We start from the raw sequence: 14,827 nt of genomic DNA, 5'->3' as shown, positions 1-14,827 counted from the left end.
TCTCCAATTCAAACACCATCACCACTGGCTAATTAAGAAACCATCATTTGGTCAACAAATCTCCATAACACATTCCACACGTTCAAAACACCAGATGCAGCAAGTTAAGACAAGAATTGTTTCTCATTCTTTTTTCTAATCTTCTCACAGGCTTTCCCAAAACAATGCCTGGGAAAGGTGCGTTTCTCTCTGACCAGAGAGTTGCTGCCCCAGAAGCCTTTGCTGAACAAATTATCACCGCATACTCTTCAATGTGTAATGGAAACGTGAGTCTGATGTATCAATTACATCCTTCTCCATAGCTTTAGAAGAGGATTCCAGCCGCAAGATCAAGGAATGTCCTCATCCCTCTGTCGTGGTTGGCCCGGAAGTGTGTTTCTGGAAGAGTCTAAGTCAGACCAATCAGGAGCCAAATTCAAAATTGGAATCTGGTGCTGGCCACTGAGGTTTGGATACGCCTCTGAGAACACACAGGGGTTAAAAGCAGGAGATTGCCAGAGAACTTCCTCTTTGGGAATCCAGCATTGGTGAGTGGAGTCTGGACCTCTCCCCTGCCCAGCTGCGTCTGGGTGGGGGAGGGGGAGGCCATGCAGCCTGTGGGGAGGAGGCCCAGGGCCCCAAAAGGTGAAGGGGTGGAGGAGAACATGCAGGGGTTGATGAGACTTGAGATGTCTGGGCAGCCCCCCCCCCGGAGAGAGAGACAGAGACTGTGCTGGCAGCTCAGCCGGCCAGAAGCGGGGGATGCGGCGAGAGAAGGTGCCTGGCAGATGTGGGAGTCCTCGGGCAGGCAGAAGTGAAGATTTTAACCCCTTTGTAGACTAATGGAAACCTTACAAATACTGAATCCTCCTGAATCAGAATGAGGTGAGAGAGAGATGAGAGATGAAATGGGCAAGCGTGAGGAAAGCTGGAAGAGGAGAGAAGAATCCTGGGTAGAAGAGATGATAGAGTGGCCTTGGGCTGGACTCTTTCTTGTATAGCCATGGACAGACCCGTGTTTTTTCCCTGTGACCCAGAGACTGTATTTAGGAGGAGGCAACACCCAGGAGTCAAGAGTGAAGCAGCGGCGTGAACAGAGATGGCTGAGGAGGGTGTGGGAGGCCCTCTGTCTCCATGGGGAGGGTTTGAGATCTCTGTTCATGAGGCCCCTCGGCCCCAGGGGGTGAAATTTGGGGGGGACTGGTGTCCCGAAGTTGAGTGACTGCTCTTTCTGGAAGTGGGTGGAGCATCTTGAAACGGGGAGCCCTAAAAGCAATCCTGGCCCGTGTCCGGTGGTGAGAGCACTGGACATGGCGGGGGAGAAGTCACGAGGGCCGATGTTCTCTGGGTGGGGCCATGGGTGACACGGAAGCAAAGGAAGTTTTAATTGTGCTTCTGGGGGAAGCCTATGAGGCAAGGGAGGACTCCTCTCTCCCTGATGGATTTGAGAGTTGATTATTTGAGGGGTGGTGAATCTGTGGAGAAAAGGGAGGGGGAGGAGGAATGTATTTGGAAGGTTGTCATTCTTGCTTTGTATGTGTTCCTTTCTAGATATTGTAATGAATAAAGTGTTGTCTTTTCCCCTCCATCCCCGAATGGGAGCCTGCTTTGTTCTGTTCCCGGGTCACATCTCACAGCAACCATTTTGGAAATACACCCTTTCATGGGGGCCCTGACACTGTGCCAGTGTCAAACCATGACAGCTTGCCACGATGGGAGCTTGTTCTTTGCCAGGGAGGAGGGAGAAAATCTTGCTTGGAGTAAAGAAAACAATTCTGCTTCCCCAGGAAGAGAAGCAATTAAATATATGAGTGCTGCATGGAATGATTTGCACAAGGATTGTCTACTATGCAGCAATGTTCCCAATAAACCATGCTTCTCCTGACCTTTATTTTTCTGGGTTTCCACCACATGATAGAAGAATGAAATGAAAAATCAATGAAAAAAAGCAAAACACCTTGTAGGGAGACGTTTTTTCCTTTCTTCAGGCTTCCTCTTTCTTTTGTTCTCTCCAGAGCTCTCACTATATTTCTGCTGTTGTTTGGAGCACGTGCTTCCCTCTTTCCTGATCCCCTGTGCTTCTTTTGGCTCTGGCTGTCATGGACACCCTTAATTGTGGATTTTTTCCCCTTCATCTACTTCTGACCTCCAGCCCTGGGAACCTGGAGCAAGTGGAATGCACAACTTTTCAAAATGCTGCCTGTGCCTGAAGCAAATGCAAGGAGAACTGGGGCGTGAAAAATAAAATTTGTTTGTTACAGAAGAACAGCAGCAAAAATACAGAACATATTTACATTGTAAGGATATTTGTAACATCAACAATCAATAGAACATATATACATAAAAACCTACCTAGGAAAACTATGTGAAACGTATTTACAGAAGTCAAAAATAGCCCTACAACCTATTCTAAAGAACAACAACAAACTGTAGAACATATATACAAAAGGGTGGTGTCTCTGTCTGTGATGTCCATTGCACCTGGAAGAAAAGGAAATGCCACGGTCACTGCAGTCAGTCACAGAGGGCTCTTCCATGTGCCCCCAGGCTGGCAGACACTGGCACAGCAGCAGGGCTCTGCTACCAGAACTGAGCCTGGCTGGGTCTGGGATGGAGCTTGTGCGGAGTAAAACAGGCACAGGACAGGCTGTGGATGGCCACCAGAATCCAGTGCCCTGGGTACAATGTCCCTGAGCAGGGAGCACCCAGCCCAGCCCCAGCCTGGCAGCAGATGACCCACTCTGCCTGTCCTGCTGCTGGCATTGCTCTTCAGCCCAAGATCACGGCCTCTTCCTCACCTTTTCAGTCAAGGTCCATGTCCTCAATGGACTCTTCCATATCCAATTCGATCTCCTCTTCCACCTCCACCTCCATCTCCCCCTCTCCAGGGCCTTCTCCCTCCATCTCTATGTCCTCCTCTCTATCAATCTCTGTATCCACCTCCATCTCCTCCTCTCTGTCTGGGACAGCCTGCAGAGGCAGCAAAACCTTAGAGTGGGGTGCCTGTCCCACTCCATCCCCACAGAGCTCCAGCAAACCTGGGCAGGTGGGGGGTGTCCACCTCCATGGAATGGCACCATACCTTCCTCAGGACAAAGGGGAGCATCCTGCAGGGCTGGATGATGAAATCCAGGCACTCAGGAGCTGTCAGGAATGATCGGGGTATCGGGGGGATAAGAAGAGTGAAAGGCGAGGGCAGGAGCAAGGTGCAGAGCGTGTCAACACAGCGGCCAAGGGTTGTGTTGTGCCCTTTGCTGGGCGCTGGACGTTCCAGCTGGAGCGTGGGCTGTGACATCACAGTTCCCAGGCTCCATCTGAAGTGGACAGTGGAGACCATGGAATGATGGAGTCCCTGAATAGTTGGGCTTGGAAGGGAGCCTGAAGAACAACATCTTGTTCCAAGCTGAGCAATCTTCCCCCAGAGCAGGCTGCTCAGAGCCCTGTTCCCAAGGATGGGGCATGCACAGCCTCTGTGCACAGCCTGGGCCAGTGCCCCACCACCCCCAGTGGAAAAGAGCAGCTTCCTTAGATGCAGCTTCCATCACCCTGCTGCAGTTGAAAGCCATCCCCCCTTGTCCTGTCAGCACAGGCCCTGCTGAACACTCTGTCCCCTTCTTTCCTGGGGCAGCCTTCCAGTCCTGCACAGCCACAGGGAGGCCTCCCAGTGTCTCCTCTCTCCAGGCTGAGCATCCCCAGCCCCACTTGCCCAGCAGTCAGTCACATCAGGGCCAGTCCAGGCTGAAGGGTAGCAAATAGCATCAGGAACTGAGAGATGCAAGCTTTAAACCCAGCTTTGTCTCTAAATGTACAAAATTAATAACAGTGGATGGGAAGATGGTGGGACACTGCTTCTGTTCTATCTGGTGATTTATTTTTCTTCTTTTCTGTCATGCTGCCCCAAGTTTTTCTGTTGGAAAGGAAGCTTGGCACAATGTCCATTGTCTTCTCCATTTGTGAAACACCAAGCGGAGTCTGGGCAGGCTGATGATGCAGAGCAAAACCTGAAAATATACTAGTGATCCTGAGCCTGGGAGATGCAGCTAAACCCAGCCAAAAGCAATTTCTGGAGAGCCAAGCCTGGTTTACATTTTCTTGAGTGTGGCTATGCCAACTTCCCCAGTCATTTCTAAAAAAGCAAACAAAAACTCACACCAAAACAGACAAAAACCCAAACAAACAAACCCACACAAACCAATCCAACAAATAGATAAAAAACCCCAAATAAAACCAAAGGGAATGAGGAGTTAGTATTAGTGGTGAGAATAGCACAGCAGGCAAATGGCTGCTTCCCACAGGATCATCATCAAAAGCCACATAGAACAGCTGCTCCAAAATATACCCAACAGGAGAAAAAGAAAAAGTGAGACATGGCAACTTTGGGGGCAGCTCCACATTCAGGTGAAGGATGAGCACGCAGTGGTACAGATCCAGCATTGCCCACCCTCCAGGCTGCTCTTTGCTCCTGATGAAAGACCCTTGCAGGACTGTGGCCCCTCTCAGTGCAGTGTCAGTCACTGCCAGAGCTCTCAGCTGAGCCACTGGCATTTCCAGAGCGACATCCAGGCACAATCCTGCTGCCTGCTGAGCACCTGTGGAAGATCCTCAGCATCTTCATGCCTAGCAGCACAAAACAGCTCAGGATTTCTCTGAACTGCTTTTCAGGAGAGGTTTCCATATCCCTGTGAGATCTGTTCATCCCTCAACACGTCTGACTTGGTGTACAATGATGCATTTGGGTTCCTCCCTTCCTCCTGTGTGCCAGTGAGAAACCATCCATGGGAATGGAGGATGTTGTGTGCAGGGCAATGTATTCCTGGCTTGCCACTGTCACTCAGCTGAATATGGTCCTTGTCTAAGAAGGACTTCGAAGAAATGGGTAGGAATTTTGGCTCTGAGAGGAGCAGAAAGCATATTTTCTAGACCACATTGCCAGCAGATGCCGTTTCCCTGGCAGAACAGTGATTGCCACTCATCTTCCTGGGAAGAATGTCAAGACCCATTCAGAGATCCCAGGTTCAGCTGGCCTTTGGCTTTGTCTACCTCATTTCACACATCCACTTTCAAGGGCCATTAGAAGAGGCACATGTCTGCCTTGCTACCCAGAAGTGCTGTAGTTATTCCCAGAAAAAAAAAAAAACAACCAAAAATTGGCGGTCCTGTGGTGTGGTAGAAATCCCATCACAACTGTGACTCTGTGAGCAAAGACAGCCGGTGCTTTTTGGGGCTGTAACAGCTGAGAGTGTGGCAGAGCAGGTTTGATATTCTTTTTAGAGTCCTGAAAACATTGTTCCCAAAACAATCTTTCTCTCCTGTCTTTTGTCATCAACTGTGGAACAGAGGAAATGGAAGGGATCAGAGGTTTGTTTAAATTTGCGCTTATTTTTAATTCTTCAAATAGTGTCAGCTCGATGCGTGATACTTTAGAAATTGGATGAGTAGCACCTATTTCATCCCAGCAGAGGGGTGGGATTGAAGACTTCCAACAACAGAAACACTGGATGTGTAAGAGCTCAGTTTTCCACCCCTCACACAAGTAACTTGCTGTACTATTTTCAGCAGCCTCAGCCAGATCGATTAAAATACTGCTCCAAACAACAACAGAATGAAAATCTTCCACCAAATGGGGAAAAGGAAGAAAAGTGGGCCGCAGCCCTTTCTTCAGAGCTTGTGTTGATTTTGCCAAGTCAGATGCAAACAAGGTTTGCCATATTTCTTTCCTAGAAAAATGCAGCTCTTGAATAGAAATCTATCTCTGAGGCTGCTAAGTTGAGTATGATTTTAGAGCTGGGAGGAGCAAAACAGGTTCCAGAGAAGCTGTGGTTGTGTCACCCTTGGAAGTGTTCAGGGCCAGGTTGGATGGGGCTTGGAGCAACCTTGTTAGCGGAAGGTGTCCTGAGCCTGGTGAGTCCCTGAAAAGAAACTTTTGGTTTTCCTGAAATGCTGCCTTTGCAAGGGGAGGTCACAACTACCCCACGTAATTTGAAATGCCCTGAGCAGAACCCAACTGTGCTTTCTCGCAGGTGAGGAGGGATTTTCACTTGTATTTTATGGAGGATTTTGACAGGGCAGAGCAAGAGCAGCTGAATGTGTTTGACAGGCAAAGAGGGCCAGTGTGGCAGCAGCTTAATTCCATGGAGCTTTTCCTTCTGTGATCCTGTACAACCTGAGGCAGCACTCTGGGGCTCTTGAACCTGGCAGCTGGGCAAGTTAATCATTGGAACAAGTGATAAATTAAGCTGCTCCACTCTCTTGAGCATGGGTGTGATGAGCCTTAAGTAAACCTGTGAGCACTTGTCAGGATGGGAGCTTGTTCTTTGCCAGGGAGGAGGGAGAAAATATTGCTTGGAGTAAATAAAGCAACTCTGCTTCCCCTGGAAGAGGAAAAGAAGGAATTAAACATGTGAATGCTGCATGGAGTCATTTGCACAAGGCTATATCTTGTCTGCTATGCAGGAATGTTCTCAATAAACCAGGCTTCTCCTGATCATTATTTTTCTGGGTTTCCACCACACGATACAAGAGACTCTCACCTGAAAAAAACAAAACACGCTGTAGGGAGGCAATATTTCCTTTCTTCAGGCGTTCCCTTTTTTTGTTCTCTCCAGAGCTCTCCCTTCATTTCTGCTGCTGTTTGGAGCACGTGCTTACCTCTTTGCTGATCCCCTGGGCTTCTTTTGGCTCTGGGTGTCATGGACACTATTAATGGTGGGTTCTTTCCCCTTCATCTTCTTCTGTTTCTTCATGTGGTTTACCTTCATTTACCTGTTGGAGTGATGGATTTTTCTCACCCTTTATTACTTGGTGCTTTTTCTTCATTCTCCAAAACCAACTTCTCACTTGCCCTGTGGCTGTTAGGTGCCAGTTATGGGAGCATGAATTCTTTCTCTAGCCCTTGTCTGAGCTTTCTCGGGGAGCTGAGAGCTCTTTGGGGTTCAACTTGACTCACTTCAGCGCCTTCCTTGCTGCTGCCTGTGTCCTTCGACACTTGAAGGGAATAAAATCTCAGTGTGGAGATGACAGCTGTGAAATGATGGCTCTTTTGGAGAAGACAAGAATGCTGTTGTCAGTCTTTTCAAGGATAAACTGAGCACCTGGTTTTGGGGAGAAACAGGCTCAGCTCAGCACAGAGGTGGCTGTTGCAAGTGCCCAGGTTTGGAGGGAAGGCTGCAGCTCCTGGGGGTGTGTTGGTGTGGGGCTATAAGGTTTGTGCTGGGTCCCTGGAGCAGTGGGAACACCCCACTGCGAGAGGCACATCAGGAAATGGGTGCAGAAAGGGCCTGAAGTGTGACCAGCTATAGTGAAGGGTTCCATAGGAAATCATATTTTTACTGAGATTTTGGACAATTTGAGGCTCCTTCTCGTGTCCTTTGCCCGATGAACATTCCCCCTTTGCAAGAGCTTGGGGAATCCTGAGGTCACACAATGAAAATCCCTGATCATGATATCTTTTTTCTATCCTTTGATGTTGTCATCCCAGCAGGAGTCAGAGGAAGAGAATATGTGTGACCTGCCTGGCTTTAACAATGTGCCAGGAACAATGCCATGGAGAAGCTGGTCAGAGGAGCATCTGAGAAGTGTGTGCTACATCAGTGATGTCCTACTACTGATCTTTGCACAGAGATGAAAAAGTATCCGTTTGCATGGCCTGAATGTCTGGCTCTGGACATTCTGCATTACACAAGATGTGCTGAGCTCATCTGGCTCTGAAAGATCATCTCTGCACCTTAGCCAGGAACAGCATCAGAGTTCTGAACAGATGCATCAAAATCAGTCATAACCCAGAGGCAAACCTTGGCAATACACATGTGTGGCAGGTGAGGAGACCAAATGCTTCCATTCTTCTTTTTGGAGAATGAATTCAGCAGTAAAAGAATCCTCTCTCTTGGCATGAAAATACTTTAGTTTCAGCTCTGCCCTGGACTATCAGTGTCAAGGATTTCTCAGGGTGCTTGGGGGTAGGTTCTCCCCCTGGAGCTCTCTGCAGGTTGGTGCTAATGCCAGATGTTCCCTCAGGTTCAGATGTTTTGCTGCCTGAGCAGAGAGTGCAGAACAGGGATTACAAGCACTGGCATTTGCTGTGCTAGAAAGTGCAAGGGACAAATTTGTGCCAATGAACTTCATACCTTGAACTAGGAGGATCAATTCTTGTTGTGCTCAGCAGAGTCTGGGGACAGAGAGGGTTTCCAAAGGAAATCTTGGTCCATGTGGGGCTGAGGCTCCCTCCAGGCTGGCTCCAGCCCCTCAGGGTGCCCAGGAGCAGGGCTTGCCCACAGCCCAGTGCTCCCTCCTTAGCCCTGGGGCTGCCCAGGGAAGAGCCATGGCTGAGGCTCTGCAGGAGCACACAGGCTCAGCCCTGCTCCAACATGGGATGCATGGGCCAGGGCACGCTGGGCTTTGCCCCTACAGCTCCCAAGTGTGTCCAGAGAAACTGCAAGGAGAGGCTCACCTCTGTCAGTGGGACCCCTCTGTGCACAGGGACCCCCACTCCTGGGGAGGCTGTGCCAGGGACCTCCAGCCCTGGCAACCTGGAGCCAGTGGAAAGCACAACTTTGCAAAATGCTGCCTGTGCCTGAAGCAAATGCAAAGAGAACTGGGGTGTGAAAAGTAAAGTTTGTTTATTACAGAAGAACAGTAGCAAAAATACAGAAGATATTTACATTGTAAGAATATGTGTAACAACAACAACAGTCGATAGAACATATATAGAGAAGAACCTATCTAAAAAAAAAAAAAAAAAGAAAGAAAACATATTTTCAGAAGACAAAAAGCCCTAAAACCTATATCCTAAAGACAACAACAAAGCCTAAAACATATGTACAAAAGGGTGGCATCTCTCTCCATGATGTCCACTGTTCCTGGAAGAAAAGCAAGTGCCATGGTCACTCCAGTCAGGCACAGAGGGTTCTTCCATGTGCCCCCAGGCTGGCAGACACTGGCACAGCAGCAGGACTCTGCTACCAGAACTGAGCCTGGCTGGGTCTGGGGTGGAGCTTGTGCGGAGCAAAGCAGGCACAGGACAGGCTGTGGATGGCCACCAGAATCCAGTGTCCTGGGTACAATGTCCTTGAGAAGGGAGCACCCAGCCCAGCCCCAGCCTGGCAGCAGGAGACCCACTCTGCCTGTCCTGCTGCTGGCATTGCTCTTCAGCCCAAGATCACGGCCTCTTCCTCACCTTTTCAATCAATGTCCATGTCCTCAATGGACTCTTCCATATCCACTTCCATCTCCTCTTCCTCATCCACATCCACGTCCATCTCTTCCTCTCCAGAGTCTTCTCCGTCTCTTTCCATCTCCTCATCCATATCAATCTTTGTATCCACCTCCATCTCCTCCTCTTCATCTGGGACAGCCTGCAGAGGTAGCAAAACCTCAGAGTGGGCTCCCTGTCCCACCCGGGCAGGTGGGGGGTGTCCACCTCCATGGCATGGCACCATACCTCCCTCAGGACAAATGGGAGCATCCTGCAGGGCTGGATGATGAAATCCAGGCACTCAGGAGCTGTCAGGAATGATTGGGGTATCGGGGGGATAAGAAGAGTGAAAGGCGAGGGCAGGAGCAAGGTGCAGAGCGTGTCAACACAGCGGCCAAGGGTTGTGTTGTGCCCTTTGCTGGGCGCTGGACGTTCCAGCTGGAGCGTGGGCTGTGACATCACAGTTCCCAGGCTCCATCTGAAGTGGACAGTGGAGACCATGGAATGATGGAGTCCCTGAATAGTTGGGCTTGGAAGGGAGCCTGAAGAAACATCTTGTTCCAAGCTGAGCAATCTTCCCCCAGAGCAGGCTGCTCAGAGCCCTGTTCCCAAGGATGGGGCATGCACAGCCTCTGTGCACAGCCTGGGCCAGTGCCCCACCACCCCCAGTGGAAAAGAGCAGCTTCCTTAGATGCAGCTTCAATCAACCTGCTGCAGTTGAAAGCCATCCCCCCTTGTACTATCAGCACAGGCCCTGCTGAACACTCTGTCCCCTTCTTTCCTGTGGGAGCCTTCCAGTCCTGCACAGCCACAGGGAGGCCTCCCAGTGTCTCCTCTCTCCAGGCTGAGCATCCCCAGCCCCACTTGCCCAGCAGTCAGTCACATCAGGGCCAGTCAAGGCTGAAGGGTAGCAAATAGCATCAGGAACTGAGAGATGCAAGCTTTAGACCCAGGTTTGTCTCTGAATGTACAAAACTAATAACAGTGGATGGGAAGATGGTGGGACACTGGTTCTGTTCTAACTGGTGATTTATTTTTCTTCTTTTCTGTCATGCTGCCCCAGGTTTTTCTGTTTGAAAGGAAGCTTGGCACAATGTCCATTGTCTTCTCCATTTGTGAAACACCAAGCGGAGTCTGGGCAGGCTGATGATGCAGAGCACAACCTGAAAATATACTAGTGATCCTGAGCCTGGGGGATGCAGCTAAACCCAGCCAAAAGGAATTTCTGAAAAGCTGATCCTGGTTTATATTTTCTTGAGTGTGGCTATGCCAACTTCCCCAGTCATTTCTAAAAAAGCAAACAAAAACTCAAGCCAATTCAGACAAAAACCCAAACAAACAAACAAACAAACAAACCCACGCAAACCAATCCAACAACTAGATAAAAAAACCCAAATAAAACCAAAGGGAATGAGGAATTAGTATTAGTGGTGAGAATAGCACAGCAGGCAAATGGCTGCTTCCCACAGGATCACCATCAAAAGCCACATAGAACAGCTGCTCCAAAATATACCCAAGAGGAGAAAAAGAAAAAGTGATGCATGGCAACTTTGGGGGCAGCTCCACATTCAGGTGAAGGATGAGCACGCAGTGGTACAGATCCAGCATTGCCCACCCTCCAGGCTGCTCTTTGCTCCTGATGAAAGACCCTTGCAGGACTGTGGCCCCTCTCAGTGCAGTGTCAGTCACTGCCAGAGCTCTCAGCTGAGCCACTGGCATTTCCAGAGCGACATCCAGGCACAATCCTGCTGCCTGCTGAGCACCTGTGGAAGATCCTCAGCATCTTCATGCCTAGCAGCACAAAACAGCTCAGGATTTCTCTGAACTGCTTTTCAGGAGAGGTTTCCATATCCCTGTGAGATCTGTTCATCCCTCAACACATCTGACTTGGTGTACAACGATGCATTTGGGTTCCTCCCTTCCTCCTGTGTGCCAGTGAGAAACCATCCATGGGAATGGAGGATGTTGTGTGCAGGGCAATGTATTCCTGGCTTGCCATTTTGCTTCACTGTCACTCAGCTGAACATGATCCCTATCTAAGAAGGACTTCGGAGAAATGGGTAGGAATTTTGGCTCTGAGAGGAGCAGAAAGCATATTTTCTAGACCACATTGCCAGCAGATGCCGTTTCCCTGGCAGAACAGTGATTGCCACTCATCTTCCTGGGAAGAATGTCAAGACCCATTCAGAGATCCCAGGTTCAGCTGGCCTTTGGCTTTGTCTACCTCATTTCACACATCCACTTTCAAGGGCCATTAGAAGAGGCACATGTCTGCCTTGCTCCCCAGAAGTGCTGTAGTTATTCCCAGGAAAAAAAAAAAAAAAAAAAAACAACCAAAAACTGGCGGTCCTGTGGTGTGGTAGAAATCCCATCACAACTGTGACTCTGTGAGCAAAGACAGCCGGTGCTTTTTGGGGCTGTAACAGCTGAGAGTGTGGCAGAGCAGGTTTGATATTGTTTTTAGACTCCTGAAAACATTGTTCCCAAAACAATCTTTCTCTCCTGTCTTTTGTCATCAACTGTGGAACAGAGGAAATGGAAGGGATCAGAGGTTTGTTTAAATTTGCGCTTATTTTTAAGTCTTCAAATAGTGTCAGCTCGATGCGTGATACTTTAGAAATTGGATGAGTAGCACCTATTTCATCCCAGCAGAGGGGTGGGATTGAAGACTTCCAACAACAGAAACACTGGATGTGTAAGAGCTCAGTTTTCCACCCCTCACACAAGTAACTTGCTGTACTATTTTCAGCAGCCTCAGCCAGATCGATTAAAATACTGCTCCAAACAACAACAGAATGAAAATGTTCCGCCAAATGGGGAAAAGGAAGAAAAGTGGGCCGCAGCCCTTTCTTCAGAGCTTGTGTTGATTTTGCCAAGTCAGATGCAAACAAGGTTTGCCATATTTCTTTCCTAGAAAAATGCAGCTATTGAATAGAAATCTACCTCTGAGGCTGCTAAGTTGAGTGCGATTTTAGAGCTGGGAGGAGCAAAACAGGTTCCAGAGAAGCTGTGGTTGTGTTACCCTTGGAAGTGTTCAGGGCCAGGTTGGATGGGGCTTGGAGCAACCTTGTTAGCGGAAGGTGTCCTGAGTCTGGTGAGTCCCTGAAAAGAAACTTTTGGTTTTCCTGAAATGCTGCCTTTGTAAGGGGAGGTCACAACTACCCCACGTAATTTGAAATGCCCTGAGCAGAACCCAACTGTTTTTTCTCACAGGTGAGGAGGGATTTTCACTTGTATTTTATGGAGGATTTTGACAGGGCAGAGCAAGAGCAGCTGAATGGGTTTGACAGGCAAAGAGGGCTAGTGTGGCAGCAGCTTAATTCCATGGAGCTTTTCCTTCTGTGATCCCGTACAACCTGAGGCAGCACTCTGGGGCTCTTGAACCTGGCAGCTGGGCAAGTTAATCATTGGAACAAGTGATAAATTAAGCTGCTCCACTCTCTTGAGCATGGGTGTGATGAGCCTTAAGTAAACCTGTGAGCACTTGTCAGGATGGGAGCTTGTTCTTTGCCAGGGAGGAGGGAGAAAATATTGCTTGGAGTAAATAAAGCAACTCTGCTTCCCCTGGAAGAGGAAAAGAAGGAATTAAATATGTGAATGCTGCATGGAGTCATTTGCACAAGGCTATATCTTGTCTGCTATGCAGGAATGTTCTCAATAAACCAGGCTTCTCCTGACCATTATTTTTCTGGGTTTCCACCACATGATACAAGAGACTCTCAATAGACCCCTGTCTCCCCACCCCCAGCGCCGCGTCCTCCCCCAGAGGGTGTTCCATGAGATCGACCCCAGAGCCTGACACGGGGACGGGGGGCCGAGGCCCTGGGGGGTGGGACAGGGGGACAGGGACCCCCCCGGCAGCGTCCCTGTGTCCCCCAGGGCCAGAGCCTGGGCCAGGGCTCCTTCACCCTGTTACAAACGAGAGCACTGGAAAACTCCCAGGAAAGATATCAGCAAAAAACATATTTAATATTAAGTGACAGCACCACAAAAATTCCTCAGCAAGAGTCACACTGCTCATGACTGGACACTGCAGGCACACCGAGGAAACAATCCAACAACAAAACCAAACCAAACCAAACCCAGGCAATCAAACCAGAAATGAGTAACAAATCCAATGGAAAAGGTGGTTTTCAATCCTGTGGAAAAGAACTGTCCCTCTTGGCCAGGTGATCATTGCCAAAATTGAAGTTTCACCTCAAACATTCCCTGTTGTGACAGACTGGAGGAGATTGTTGGCTGGAAACATCTTGTGTGTGGGGGAGGAAGAAGCAGGTCCACCTTGTCCTGCCCTGAAACCCCAGCGCTGCCCTGCCCTGGAACCCCAATCCCCCCAGAGCCTCTATCCCAGCCCAGCAGTGGCTGCCAGTCCCTGGCACAGCACAGGCAATGCTCCACAGCCACCTCTGGAGCCCCCGCCCAGCTCCTGAGTGACCAAATGAGCCCAAGTCTCACCTGGGGGAAGGGCCCAGCAAGACCAAGGGGTATTGAAGGCTGACCACAAGGCAAGCACACATCTTGACCCTGCAGCCTCTTGGAATTTCTGTCTGAATGCTGCTGGAATCCAGGAGTTGGTATCTCTGTGTGTGCTTCTTAAATCTTATTTTTCTCTCTTTCTATGTCTACTTCTATTTCTCTCCTCTGGCGAATTTTGATGAACTTAAAGTTTATCAGGCTTAGAGTTTGTCAAGTGGAATGGCCAAGTTAATGCTTCAGAAATGTTTTTTTGTTGATTGAATGTCATATTAAACCTTTTGCCATAGTTTCTCTGATTTTCTAGAGTTGCCAATAAAAGCTGCTTTGAGCTCCTCAAAATCTCTTGTACTGGTATTTCTCCAGTGCCTCCAACTCAGAGGACACAAACAATTGTAATTCCTTTTAAATGTCTCCTTGAGACAGTTGTTTGGGGGATGGGAGTCAGGGCTTGTCTGTCTTGCTTGGCACAGCCCAGGCAGGGCTTTCCCAGCCACATTCCACTCTCCATTGCCCAGCTGGAGCCACTGGTGCCTCTGAGTTCTGCTGGCCCAGCCCCAGGGACGCTCTCCTTGTCTGCCCATTCCCCCACGGTCTCTGGGCAGGGATGGCCTCAGTGGGGGCTGCTGACATCCTCAGCAACTTGGAGGCTGCTGCTGGATTTCACTGCTCCAGAGGCTTGTTCAGCCTTCAGCTCTTCAGTGCAGGAATTCAGTGTCCCAGGCCTCATTAACATTCAGAACATCTTAACAAGCCAAGCCTTTGGGAATAATTTGATTTTAGCTTTCAAATCTTGTGTGGTGAATTCAACACATTTCATAAGTGTATTCAAAGTGAATGTATAATTGAATGAATATTTACAAAGAGAGTGAGAAAACATTTTTTAGGTCCTAATTTTTTTTTTTCCTGATGATAAATTGATATGTGCAATCTCCAATTGGCACTAAATCCAAGTACCTCCTCATGCAGTTTGAATAGATATGAATAGATATAGCCAACACCCTTCATGGCTGACAATCAATCAGACTCTGTCCCTACCCCACCCCACCATTTCCCCCATCCAAGCCCTGGCACTCAGAGCAGCCTTGTGCAAATCTGAGCTCCCTCCAGCCCAGGCTGCACCTGCAGCTTTCAGCTGCTTGGCTCCAACTCCCACCTGCTTTCCTTGGAGAAGGATCTGCCTGA

The 14,827-nt window shown here is 49.0% G+C and overlaps 2 long non-coding RNA genes across 3 annotated transcripts; one reads left to right on the top strand and one right to left on the bottom strand.

The window, feature by feature from the left end:
• Positions 1 to 1,838: 1,838 nt before the first annotated feature.
• On the bottom strand, positions 1,839 to 9,591 carry LOC135298387 (uncharacterized). 2 transcript variants are annotated; one of them, XR_010360358.1, is made up of 3 exons: positions 9,416 to 9,591; positions 9,152 to 9,329; positions 1,839 to 2,460 (listed from the first exon to the last, which is right to left on the bottom strand). It is a non-coding gene; the product is annotated as an uncharacterized LOC135298387 (long non-coding RNA). The 2 variants fall into 2 exon arrangements; XR_010360359.1 differs by lacking the exons at positions 9,152 to 9,329; positions 9,416 to 9,591 and adding an exon at positions 2,778 to 2,852.
• Positions 9,592 to 9,605: 14 nt separating this feature from the next.
• LOC135298402 (uncharacterized) lies at positions 9,606 to 12,852 on the top strand. Its single transcript, XR_010360381.1, has 2 exons — positions 9,606 to 10,122; positions 10,233 to 12,852. It is a non-coding gene; the product is annotated as an uncharacterized LOC135298402 (long non-coding RNA).
• The last annotated feature ends 1,975 nt before the right edge of the window (positions 12,853 to 14,827 follow it).

Source organism: Passer domesticus, chromosome 4 (assembly GCF_036417665.1).
Source record: "Passer domesticus isolate bPasDom1 chromosome 4, bPasDom1.hap1, whole genome shotgun sequence".
In the NCBI taxonomy this organism is placed as follows: Eukaryota; Metazoa; Chordata; class Aves; order Passeriformes; family Passeridae; genus Passer; species Passer domesticus.
This window is presented reverse-complemented; position numbering and strand designations above follow the sequence as displayed.